Genomic DNA, 12,534 nt, shown 5'->3' on the forward strand with positions numbered 1-12,534 from the left:
TCCGACAAAGAGTTAAGTGTCTTCTACATGCAGTATACTGCTCTAGATCTTACTCAACAGAAACGACAGACAGACGGATAGTTTGTTAAATTAATACAAGACAGGAAACTGGGCTGAGTGACTGTATTAGCTTCCTGTTGCTGCTGTGACAAATTTCTACAAACTTAGCGGCCTAAAACAAGATAAACTGATTTATCCGAAGTGAAAAATGCGTCTCACTGGAGTAGGATCAAGGATCAAGGGCTGGTTCCTTCTGAAGGCTCGGAAGGGAGAGTCTGCTTCCTCAAATTTTCAGGTTCAGAGGGCTGCCCACGTTCCTGGCTCCTTGTCCCTCCCTCCATCTTCCAAGCCTGCAGTGCAGCAGCTCTAAACCCCTCTAACCTCTCTAACCTCTGTACCTGCGGTCACATCTCCTTCTCGGATTCTGAGTCCCCCGCCTCCCTCATATAAGGACCTTTGTGATGACATTGGGCTCACTCAGATCATCCAGGATCGTCTCCTTGTTTCAAAATCCTTAGCTTAATCCCATTGGCAAAGTCCCTTTTACCATGGAGAGTGACACATCCCCAGGTTCCAGGGCTCAGGACGTGGACGTCTCCTGAGGGGCCACGATTCAGCCTGCCACAGTGACCTGTGTAACACATGTTGGGAAATCTTTGAAGGAAGGTGGCTTCCCAACCTCCAGCAGGCTCTCACTCCAAACCTCAAAAGGTTTTGGTGAATTGCGTATCCCATACTCGGAAGTCACATCTTACTTAAGCTGGAGGTGAGGTTTCCTCATCAGCCCTGCATGTTTGGGACACACACATGTGACGTGACTACCCGCATAGGAGCCAGGGGACCCCTCCTGTGTGGGATGAGTTGTGTCCCCCAGAAAGAGATGGGGATGGCCTTACTCCACTACCTGTGAACGAGACCCTATTTGGCAAGAGGGTCTTTGCAGATGTAAGCAAGTTAAGATGATGCTGGAGGAGGGCAGGCCCTAAAGCCCGTGGCTGGGGTCCTTATGAAGACACCTGCACACAGACAGGGACAGAGGGAGGAATACCACGTGATGATGATGGCAGAGATTAGATCAAGGCAGCCACCAGCCAAGAAATGCCGAGGATTTCCAGCCACCCGCAGAAGCTGAACAAGGCAAGGCGGGATTCCCCACTAGAGTTCATGCAAGGACCGTGGCTCTGTAACACCTTGATTTCAGACTGCTGAGCTCCAGAGCTGTCAGTGGGTATGGTTCCAGTTTTCTAAGCCACGTGCTGTGCCACCACAATGGAACCTGGAGGCACCCCTTCCCCATCCCCTGCCCCCGGGGCCCCATAAGCACCCCCTGAAGACCCCGCGAGAACAACAGCAAAGCACTTCAACCTCCCAGGCTCAGTGGCCCTTTTCTTCACTGCCCATGCACTGGGCAACAGGGAAAGCTCTGCACTTGGGAATGAACCACTGACTGCCCCTCGGCAGACTCAAAGTCACCGCGAGTTCATTTTTTTTCTTGTTTCTTGGAAAGCACCTCTCAGGACCATTTCAAGAAAAACAAATTATGAGTTTTGCTTCGGATCTGTTTAACGTGAATCATCGGTGCTCATTCCAATAACAAACCAGAGGCCGGTCAGAGCTTTAGGACAAGATGGGAGTGTCTGGAAGTATGCGTGGCTTGCGCGGGGCACCCGCACCCCCATCGTCCCCATGCACCCCCTGGTTCACTGGCCGCCTTCCTAGGCCTCTGCCCAAATGGACATAGAACTGCATAGTCAGCAAACACAGACTTTCGAGCAGTATTGTTGTAAGGTTTACGGTCTTGGCTAATTTAATGGGAACATTGCGAACTCATACGGTTTCTTTCACCCAAAAGTCCCACACTGCTTGGTTCTCACCGGTCCTGTGTGCAAAGCCTCTTGCTAGCCCTCCAGGGGCTCCACCAGGTGAGCGCGAACGCTCCATCTAAGAAGGGTGCACTCAAGATGAGACCTAAAGGAAATGAAGGAGCCATGGGATTACTCAGGACATAGTCCTGGAGGCAGGAAGAGTGTGTGCAAAGGTCCTGAGGCCGGTTTCAAGAAACTGAAAGAAGACCAGTGTGGCAAGAGTGATGCAGGAGCACAGAGCTAGAGAAGCTGGAGAGGGGGCAGGGGCCAGCTCTCGCAGAGCTTTGCTTGATTCTAAGTACAATGGTAAGCTGTCGAAGGGTTTTGATGAAGTCCAGGGAAGGATGACATAATAAATTCTCCTTCTCCTTTTTTCCCTCCTCCTTCTCTTCCTTCTCCTCTTCTTCCTCCTTCTCTTCCTTCTCCTCCTCCTCCTCCTCCTCCTTCTTGCCCCCATCACTTTTGCTGCTGTGTTGATAGTAACTAGAGATGGGCAAGAATGCAGGGAAGGGGACGTCTTAGGAGAAATGGGACAGAGCCTTGCACTTGGCTAGAGGCCACAATAAGGAGCAGTGGGCACAATCAGGTGTGGACTGGGGATGGATTGATAGCACTTGCTGATGTGCTGGGCAGGGGCAGGGCAGGGGAGGCAGTGATGGACCATGCCTGCCCTTCACCAGGTTTCTGCCCCAATGCTGAGTGTTTCATCCAGCTCACCAGCTCATACGTGACCCTGGGGAAGCTGTCCCGAGATGGCTGTCAGAGTCCCACCCAGACCTCACTGTCACTCATCACGTTAGATAGCCCTGCGGCTCCCTAGAGCTCTCCTCAGTCCGGGGCAAGATGCATCAATGACATTCACCTCCCATAGGGTAGTTTTCCCAGATTTGATGCTTTTCCTTCATACACAATAGGGCCACCTTCCATTTTTTAATTGGCACTAAACATCTTGCCTGGAAGTAGCTCCCCACCCTAAGCAGGGTCCTACCTCCAAATCCGTGGTAAGCTGGTAAACCAGCTAATCGTTGAGGGAAAAGAAAACCCCTATTTGTAGCATTTACCAATATCTGTGGTGCAAATCCTCTCCACCGAGCCACGTTCCCACTATCAATAGTTAAGTGACACCCAAGATTCCTGAATCGTTGACCGTTGGTTCTGGCCAGTGGGCCACAGCTGGCCCCGGTACGATACTGTGTGACTCCTGGTCCAGAACACTCCACCAAGGGACCCCCTCTGCTCCACGGCATGCAGAATCACCCAGGTCAGAAGCAGAGCCTCCAGGAAATGTGGTGACACACAGAGGCCACGCAGGCCAGGGGATAGACTTAGTGACAAGCATAAGTATAGTACAAAACCACACCTATTACTCTGCCCACAGTGAAGAGAACGGCCTGGTAGAACGTTCACCATAGGTAAGTTTGGGGGGGCACATACAGAGATTCAGGAAAGCTGGGTGCCAGCGCTGGTTCTTCTCCAATTGGCTCAATGGCTCCAGACAAGCCACATGACCTGGATGAGTCTTGGGCTCCGTATCCACAAAATAAGAGGTAGATAATGTCTCTGGACTCTACATCGCCATTTTTCCTGCAGAATCTGCTTTTGACCCACGCCCCCGAGGCCTGAGAGGCCCGCGGAGATTGCCAAGCACAGATTTTTTGGGTTAACGGCCATGAGTGTTGAGCTCAGTCTCTCCCTTCCCCCTCAACACTGTACTCCGAGACCCAGGGAAGAGTGAGGGGACAGGAAGGGAGAGCAAACAGACAACTCAGGGAAGGGTAATGAGGTCTGATGACCGGATGGGTCTGGGAAATGCCAACAAGTAAGGACGCCAAGGGGCTCCCAAGGTTGACTAGCCCGATAGTTTCCTGTGCCGCGTGGCAGACTGTGTGAGCATCTTTGGGATTTCTCTGGACAGTGGAACTGTTCAGTGACTGTCAAAGGTGATGAGGAACCCCTAGAATGTCCTCCGGTGCCCCTGCTATGAGAAAGACCAACACAGCCCTGTGACCTCGCCCAGAGGGGAATGGCGGCAACCATAGTCTACTGCATGAGCGTAGGAGGCCATGGACAGATCCGCGCTGACCGCATTCGCCCACAGGTCACTGGACCCCCCCCTTCACAAGCAACTCCCCATCCCCCATTCCTTCCTCTCACTCCCCAAGCACACCCTGAGCCTTCCCTCCATAACCTACACACCCAGTATCCTCCTCCTTTCCAACCTGCCTTCTCTCCCTTCAAAATCACAGAAGTGAAAGTCGGTAAAGGAGGTCAGAGGAGGGGACTGGAGGTGTTGGAACACCTAGGAGCAAGGACTGAGCCTTTTCCTTCCTTCTTTGCCCTCAAGCTCAGCTGTGGATCCTGGGAACATTGGCTGTTGACACACAAAATATTGAGGCTGCCTTGTTTATGCTCTTGGCGCCTTATTTGGGTGAACATGCATTTTCAAAATCAAGATGTTCTGGGGCTCTTTTTAATAAAAAAAAATATATGAAAATATCCCCAAACAGAAAGGAGTCGTGAGGGTAACCATATAAAAACAATTTAAGCCAAAAGAAAAAAAAAAAAAAAAGAAAAGAAAAGAAAAGAAAATAACAGTCCCACCAAGTTCCAAAGAGAACCTTGGTTTCCAGCGCTGGTTAAAAGAGTGTCGAGCTCCTAGCACTGGGTGGGATGGGACGTTTGCTCTCTGTCCAAATAAGCAAACACCCTCCCTGAACCCAGCATCTGCACCCCACACGCGGTCCTTCTAATTTGTTTCCTGTTTTCTGCCCTCCCAGAAATACATCTCACAGCCCTTTTTTACGCTCAGCTCCTCACCTTGAAAAGCACAGATTTGCAAGTGTGAGGAGCTTAGCAGGGAGACAAAGCCGGCAGGCATTCAAGACATTCAGGCGGGAAGAAATGCATCTCATCCGAAAATTTCCAACGCCAGCACTTTTTTTTTTTAAATTTCCAAGATAAATGCGTTTTTACTTATAAGACTAAGGGCCCCATTATTTTTCAAATACTTCGCTGCTGCCAAGGAGCCAAGAAAATTGCTCATGCACCTGGCCAGCTGCTCCAACCGCAGCAATCTTCTGACCTTAATGAAAAGGGCCTAATTTTTCCTCCCCTTTCATAAATGTTGCTTCTCTCCTTCCCGGCAGCATTCAGCGTGTGGGGCAGGCAGGCACGGTGCCCAGGTCATGCAAAAGGGCACGAACACCTGATTCTCCAGGATTCTTCCCACTGCCTCCAAACCAGGGCTCCCTGCTCGGGAGAGGTTGGGAAGGGGAGCAGGTAGATGACTCAGCACCGGACTCTGGGGGGCCAAAGAACAAGGACATTCTGATGTGGATTTGAATGTTCGCGCGTGGGTGCGTGCGTGTTTAAAGACCAAAGTCTTAGAGACTGCTTGAAGGTGTCATAAAAGCTAATTCAGGTGGAAAACTCCCTAGAAAAGAAATTCCCCTGCCCTACAGATGCCTCCATCCTGTCTTCCAGAACCTGGGGAGAGAAGCCAGGATTTGGATTGGGGCCTGCAGGCAGAATTTGCAATTTCCCAAAGACTAAATCGCAGCCCCCCGGGGCTAGAACAGGCAGGTGCTGTGAAATCCAGCTGACAGGTCAACTTCAAGGTGATCTGCTTGCCGAGTCTTCTCTCTGTTCAGCTAATCTCCCAGCACACCTTTGGTGCCTGGTAAAGGTAAATCATTATGACTAAGTGTATGAAGCAGGAGGGTCTTTGCACACCTGTAATTACTACCTGACAAGTCTCTGCAGAACCTGGGAGTTTCCCAGAGGGCCAGCGGGGCTGTTTCTGGAGATGTTAAGTCAAGGTGGGTCCCCCAGAGAACATCTGGCTCTGGGAACCAGAATTCAAACCTACAGAACTGGACGTATGTTCTGTTACACAGCTGGAAGACTCAGAGTCCACGTTTCCGGGCTCCAGCACTGTGATAAACCTGGCTGAGATGCTCACCCATATCTGTAATTGTGTCAGAATAAATAATGCATCCTTCCCTTGGAGCAGCACTGCCCCATAGAAATACAGTGTAAGCCACATAGGTCATTCTCAATTTTCTAGTACCTATGTTAAAAAAAGGAACGGGCACCTGGGTGGCTCATTAGGTTAAGCGTCTGCCTTCAGCTCAGGTCATGATCTCACGGTCCTGGGATCGAATCCGGCATCACATCGGGCTCCCCGCCTCCTTCTCCTTCTCCCTCTGACTTCTCCCTCCAGGTCACACTCTGTCTCTCGTCTCTCACGTTCTCTGTAAAATAAATAATTAAAATCTTTTTTTTTTAAAGGAACAAGACTAATTATAAATGATATAACTCGATTGAAAAATATAAAATATTAAAATATTTATAATAAATATAAAAAATCATTAGTGAGATATTTTACTTTTTTTTTCATTCTTTTTTTTTTTTTTCCAAACCCAAGAGCGTGTTATATTTCTGTTACATCTGAGTTTGGAGTAGCCACAAATCAAGTTCGAACAGCCACAGGGGACACATGTACCGTGCCAGACAATAGTCTGATGCTAACATTTCTAACTCACGACATTTTGACTTCCCATGAATGTTGCCTATAGAATGAAAGAAATTGTGATACATGGCATTTTATTTTATTTAAAATCCTAGTGCTCTTAATAAAAGAAGAACTTCTCGAAGTTTCTTTTGAGTTATACCCAACAGGTCTGAAGCCCAGACCCGGTGGGCACTTTCTCCTGAGTGCAGGTAACTGCAATCCAGTTGTCATGACTTGGGCTCATCATTCTGTGCCGCTTGCAATAGAGAAATAAAACTTCCCACATTTGGTGCTGTCCGCCTGGAACTGGGCACAGCCTCCTTGACCCCCAAACAGTGGGACGATGTCTCAGCGCGCATATGCAGGCCGGGTGGTGGCCACAGGAGGCTTCATCCCAGAGTCTGCCCTGATACGAGATGTAGGAAACGTGGGGCCTGGACCCTGCAACGCGACTTCGAAGTTCTGCGAGGAGGGAGGCAGGAAGGGGGAAGGAAGACAGGAAAGGAGCTGGAGCTACACAGCCTGGAAGCACCCTGCAGTCCGGGACATGCAGGTCAAGGACCCGTGGACAGAACCCCTGGTTGCAGGGACAGTCTAGAGCCGCACTGTCCCCCACAACACAGCACAAGGCACGCATGGGACCGTTTCTAGTAGCTCCATTAAAAAGTAAAAAGACACAGGTAAAATGAATTTTCATAACATTTTATTTAACCCACTTTATCCAAATTATCATCATTTCAACACGTGTCATATTTTAGGTAAGCCTCGAATTCCCCCCGCCTTGCGAGCAAGCACTGACAGCACAGCCCCAGTCTGGACAGCCCCACTTCCAGGCCTGCAGGGTCCACGGTGGCTGCCATATACGCCCCGGCAAATAGAGACCTGGGGTTGTGTGTAAGGAATAATCAATTATCAGTAATCAAGGGAACTCAGACCAGCTTCAAGGGAGGGGTAGGGATGAACAGGGAGGCGAAGTCATCCAGCCTCTTGCCCCGCCGGTGAAGCTGGGCGCTGTCCCCTGTGCCCTGCGAGGGCCGCAAGCTCGGCTCACGGGTCCCGGAGAGAGTCTGTGTCAGTAGCGCGAGGGCGAAACCCGGCACCGGGGAACGTTTGCTACATTTTGCCAAGTGCCTGGACACCCGATCACAAGGGCGACCCAGAAAACAGCCAGGGCACCTGTGAGAGAGGCTTGGCTCCGAGCCCGGCCGCGGAGGTCCCCCAAGGTCACGGCCAGGGGCGCGGAGCGCTGGGAGGTGGCCTAATGTGGAAATGTTCGGGTCGGAGCGGCGCAGGCGCGTGAGCAGCCGCGACCCGGGGACCGGCCAGGCCGGCAGGGCCCGGAGCGCAGCTCCTGACAGTAACCAGACGCGGGGACCCTGGGAGCCGCCGCACGGCGCCTGCCAAGACCCCGCCGCATCTTTCCTAATAAGTCTGGCCGCGCCGCGCCCTGCTCTGGCTGCGGATCTGGGCGCCGCTGCAGGGGGGAGCGAGCCAGCCCAGCCAGAGCGTGGACAGCGGCCCTCCCTCCCCCGGCCCTCCCCCTCAGCAACAGACCCGCTTGGTGAATGAAGGGGCCGTTTTCTCCAAGGTGGCTCTCCCACCCTCGGGCGCCCCGGGGCGCGATCCGGATGCGGAGCTGGGCTCAGCGGCTTCAGCCCCTCTCCCGGGGTGGGGAGGGGGCGGCCCCGGAGCCTCCCTGCGCCCCTTCGTGCTCCTCTCCTCCAACTCCTGCTTCCCCTGCCCCGGAAGGGCGCCACCCACCCAAATTCAGAAGGAGGTCACCCTCCCAGCCCCTGGGTCTGGCGGGTGGATCTGGCCACTTGGAGCCACGAGAAACATCCCAGCGGCCGTCGCAGCCCCGCACAAGGGAGGGCAGGGTTACAATCCCTGTTTGGGTCAGCAGCACTTTTGAACTATGGCTCCGAGAAAGAACAGCCTGTACAGCCGCTCCGAGTCTCCCAGCAACAAAGAATGTGCGATGGATTAGCCCTCGCTTGCAAAACAATTTGGCGGGGGGGGGGGGGGGGGGGGGGGGGGGGGGGGGCGGAGAAAGTGCAGCCTGGTGTCTTTACAGGGTCCTGGAGCAAGGGTGGCGGGATGGAAAGGCATCCTCCCGGCTTGGACGGCAGAGCACGAGGGTCACCCTGGCCCAGCGCTTTCTGACCTTGGCTGACAAACAGCCCTTGTAACACCCTCACGGTCTGGGTTTCGCCAGCTTCTAGGCCCGGGTTTGGTTGAAGGTCAGCTGCCAGGGGACAGGGGCTCTCCCGCCACTGGGACAAGGTTACAAAGAATAATTTCCCTGCCCAAGGGCTTGTAGATGATTAACATGATTCTGTTAACCGGGAGTTAACAGTTATTCAAGCACGCTTTGATAATGGGGGTGGAGGGGAGAAAATGACTGTGTTAGCCATTCATGCGGGAGCTGCCAGAAACGTTAGGATGGAAAACACAAAGTCTGGGAGGGGAACTCACAGCCAGCCCTGGCGGGGAAGAAGAAGCACAAGGAGCCGAGGGAGGCCATAAAGTTTGTGCATACTTAGAGCAGCGTTTTTTGTTTTGTTCTTTTTTTAAATTATTTTCCCTGTCTCATTGCTCAGAGGAAACAGAGTAGGGCTTGACAAACCGACGAGAGTGGGTGCATTACAAGTAACGCCGGTTTTGTTGGCTTTTGTGCTCTAGCCTCCCACCGCCGAGGCCGTCCCCCATGGGAGTCCTTCTTTGGTCCCCTTTGGGAAGAAGGAGGGGAGTCCCGGGGAACTCGTGCTGGAGGAAAGTGAGGGTGTCCAGGAGGGCCCACACGGAAAGGGGCCACCCTGACCAGAGCCCTGATCCCTGACCCAAGTCACCCTGCTGGGCCCCAGGGCGGCCTTGCCTAGAGGAGAGGCTGCCCATTCCCTGCCCTCAAGACGAGCGGCTTCTTGCCGCCTGGCTATTATCCCAGGAACCCGGCGACCATGAGCAGCTTCCCAGCAGGCCTGCCTAGGCCGCGGGAAGACATAGGGGCCAAACTCCCGCTTTGCACAGCCTGCCGGCTTCTGGGCACCACTGATGGCGCTGTGAGTCTGTGCGGGGCCGAGAGGAGCTTGCGAGAGCGCGTGTCCCTCTGCGACCATCATGCAGAATGGAGCCTTCTCTCTGTGCAAAGCTAGCACGGAGCGCTTGCGGGGGAGAAAGTCCCGATCGGGCCCTCAAGGGCCATTAAGGAGGGAAGACAATCGATAGTAAGCTCTGGAAAAGCAGCACACACTGCCGAACTGCAGAACAAAGTCACAGAAAGGTGCCCCCCCCCCTTCCTGCTAGGCTGGTCATAGGGCTCAGGTTGGGCATCAAACTGGGCTCTGAGGCTGGACGAGGCTTGATGGGGGGAAATGAGAGAGACAGAGGGATGGCAGGAAATGTTTAAGAAAGAGATCTAAGGAGACCAGAGAGGACAGGAGGAGAGATGGTGTTCTAAAGAGAAATTCAGGCCTAATCCGTGAGGAAGCTTGCAGGCCCCCGTACATTTGCTCTGCTCACTGGAAAGTTGGCAAGAGATGTGGAATGACCACATAGGCGTGGGGGGCGGGGGGTGGGGCTGAAAGACAAGAACAAGCCGGTCAGCTGTGAGGCCACGGGATGGCCCAGGGCATGAGCGTGGGGCCTGGAAGCCAGAGGCGTTTGGTGCGCGGTGACGGCTGGGAATTCGGAAGGGAGGGCGCACGCAGGTTCCAAAGACAGCAAATGATGGAGAGTGCTACCTGGGAATTGGGACTAATGTCATCCCAGGGGCTCAGGCTGGGGAGGGGACCCTGAGGCAGAAAGAAGCCTCAACCTTCTGTGTCTGAAAAGGTAAAGGATCAAGGAGTGAAGGCCCCGAGACCTCTGGGGAGCCGCAGGGGTGGGGGAGGCCAGCCAAGGGATCTTGCTCTGGAGATCCTGGTCTCATGTGTGGGGGCTGGGCCGTCTGCTGAGAGCATAGCACAGAAGGGGGAGGGGCTCACAGACTGTGGGGGAAACTTCCACAATTCCTGGGAAGGAGTCAAGCCATGAGGGGAGCCGAGGACGGCAACTGTGAACTCATGGGGCCAGTGGGCCAGGATATCTGGCTCTTTCTAGCATCCCAGGAGTCCAGACAGTCCAGAGTAAAAGCAATTATTTACTCCTTGAACACTTCTTGAAAGCTGACTGTGGGCCGAGCGCTATTCTAGGTGCTGAGGGGAGCTGGCGAGTCAGAGGTAATGTTCCCTGTCCTCACGAAGCTCGTTGCAGACCCAAGACAATGGAACAGGTGGCTGCCATGCGGCATATTGGGTCTTGGTCCAGCACATCAGTTTCACCTCTGGAGACTTTTAGAATGATGGACTTGTGCCAACTGTCCACCGCCACCACCAAAAAAATCCCTTAGGATCAGGCACGAGCAAGAGTGGTTTTCAAAGGCCGATTCGAATGTGCAGCTAGAATCATGAAACCTTGTAGCATCATGAGTCCAACTGCCTCAAGTCCAGTTCCCGCCACTTACCAAATATGTGTGTATGTGACTGCTCTCACCTTTGCTTCCTCATCGGTAGAATGGGATAATAATGGCATCTTCTTCATAGGGCTGTAGTGACAACTGAATGTGATCATGAGTAAAGCCTTGAGAAACAGCCTAACACAGAGTGAGTGCTTAGGACATGTTGGCTGTCAGCTAGATGACGGTGCTGGGGTTCTGTGGGGGGGTGACACGGTGCTGTGGGAACCCAGGTGGGGAATCTGCCCCAGATCGGAGGGTCGGGAGAGGCTTTCTGGGGAAGGTGACTTCTGGGCTGTGACACACAGAGAGTATGGGATTAGCCGAACCGGAGTGGATGAGATGGGGAAGGGGGTCACATTTCAGGCAGAAGGAACAGCACTTACAAAGTTCCCAGGCAGCAGAGCCAAAAGCACAGAAGGGACAGGAAGTGGTTTGGTGAGACCGGAGTGCAGGGAGAGGCCGGACCTCAGAGGGAGCGGGAGGAGGACGGAGACATAGCAACGCGTGATTTTTATCCCAAGGCCACAGGGATAAGGAGGAGAATGATCAGATCTGTGTGTTAGAATCATCTTTCTTGCTGCAGTTTGCATGTGGAGTTGGAGAGGAGAAGCCTAGAGAGTGAGGTTGACGTGATCCCGATGAGGGAGGCCTGTGGCCTGGACCACAAAGGACCATAGAAGACAGTGGAGAGACAGAAATGGGCAAACTAAGATGTCCCCGGATGGTCGATTGGAGGGAGACTAAGGGAGATGAGCTTGCCAAGCACAATGCCCGGTCTTGGGTTTGAATGACCTCCTGGGTAGGTGGTGGCACCATCATGGCGAAAAAGGGAACATAGAAAAAGAGCAAGTTTGTTGGGGGGGTGGGGGGGTGCCTGGGTGGCTCAGTAGATCGAGTGGCCGGTTCTTGACTTCTGCTCAGGTCCTGCATGATCTCAGGGTCATGAGATTGAGCCCCGTGTCGGGTTCTATGCTCAGCCAGGAGTCTGCTTGAGATTCTCTCTCCCCTCTTCTTCTGCTCCGCCCCCCACTTGCTCTCTCTCAAATAAATAAATAAAGCTTAAAAAAAAAAAAGAGCAAGTTGGGGAGAGAACAGTGAATTCATTTTCAATGTGTTGAGTTTTTGGTGTTCATGAGATGTCCTGGCGGAGCTGTGTGTCCAGCGGGCAGTTGGACATCAAGGTCTGAAGCCCAGGGAATATGACCAATTGTAGGTATGTTTTGGAGCGATTAGAACCGAGGCTGGGGGGATGTTCAGCAAAGAATCAATGAGACGTGGAAAGGGTCCCATGTGCTCAAGGAGCGGTCGTAAAATGGATTGAAAATGGCCCAGAGTGGAGAGGGAGGTGGATAGGCCAGAAAGAGTTCCTGGCGAGGGGCAGCAGCAGTGAAAGTCTGTAGTCAGAGAGGGAGTCCTCTGAGTCTAGAATCTTTGAATCGAAACAGTTCTGAGCACTGGCCAGGGAAGGCCGACTCCAGGAGGCGTATCCCAAGAGCACGCGGCAGCGGACATTCAGAGTAACTCGTCTACGTGCGCGGCATAGAGAGATGGCTTCCCTCCTGTGCTCTGTGTCCCTGGCTCGCTCCATCAATGACAGCCTTCGGCTTTCCATCTGTCAAATGGGATGGTGACCCTTGACCTCTGCTTGCCTCACTTGGATG

Source organism: Lutra lutra, chromosome 14, assembly GCF_902655055.1.
Source record: "Lutra lutra chromosome 14, mLutLut1.2, whole genome shotgun sequence".
Taxonomy (NCBI): domain Eukaryota; kingdom Metazoa; phylum Chordata; class Mammalia; order Carnivora; family Mustelidae; genus Lutra; species Lutra lutra.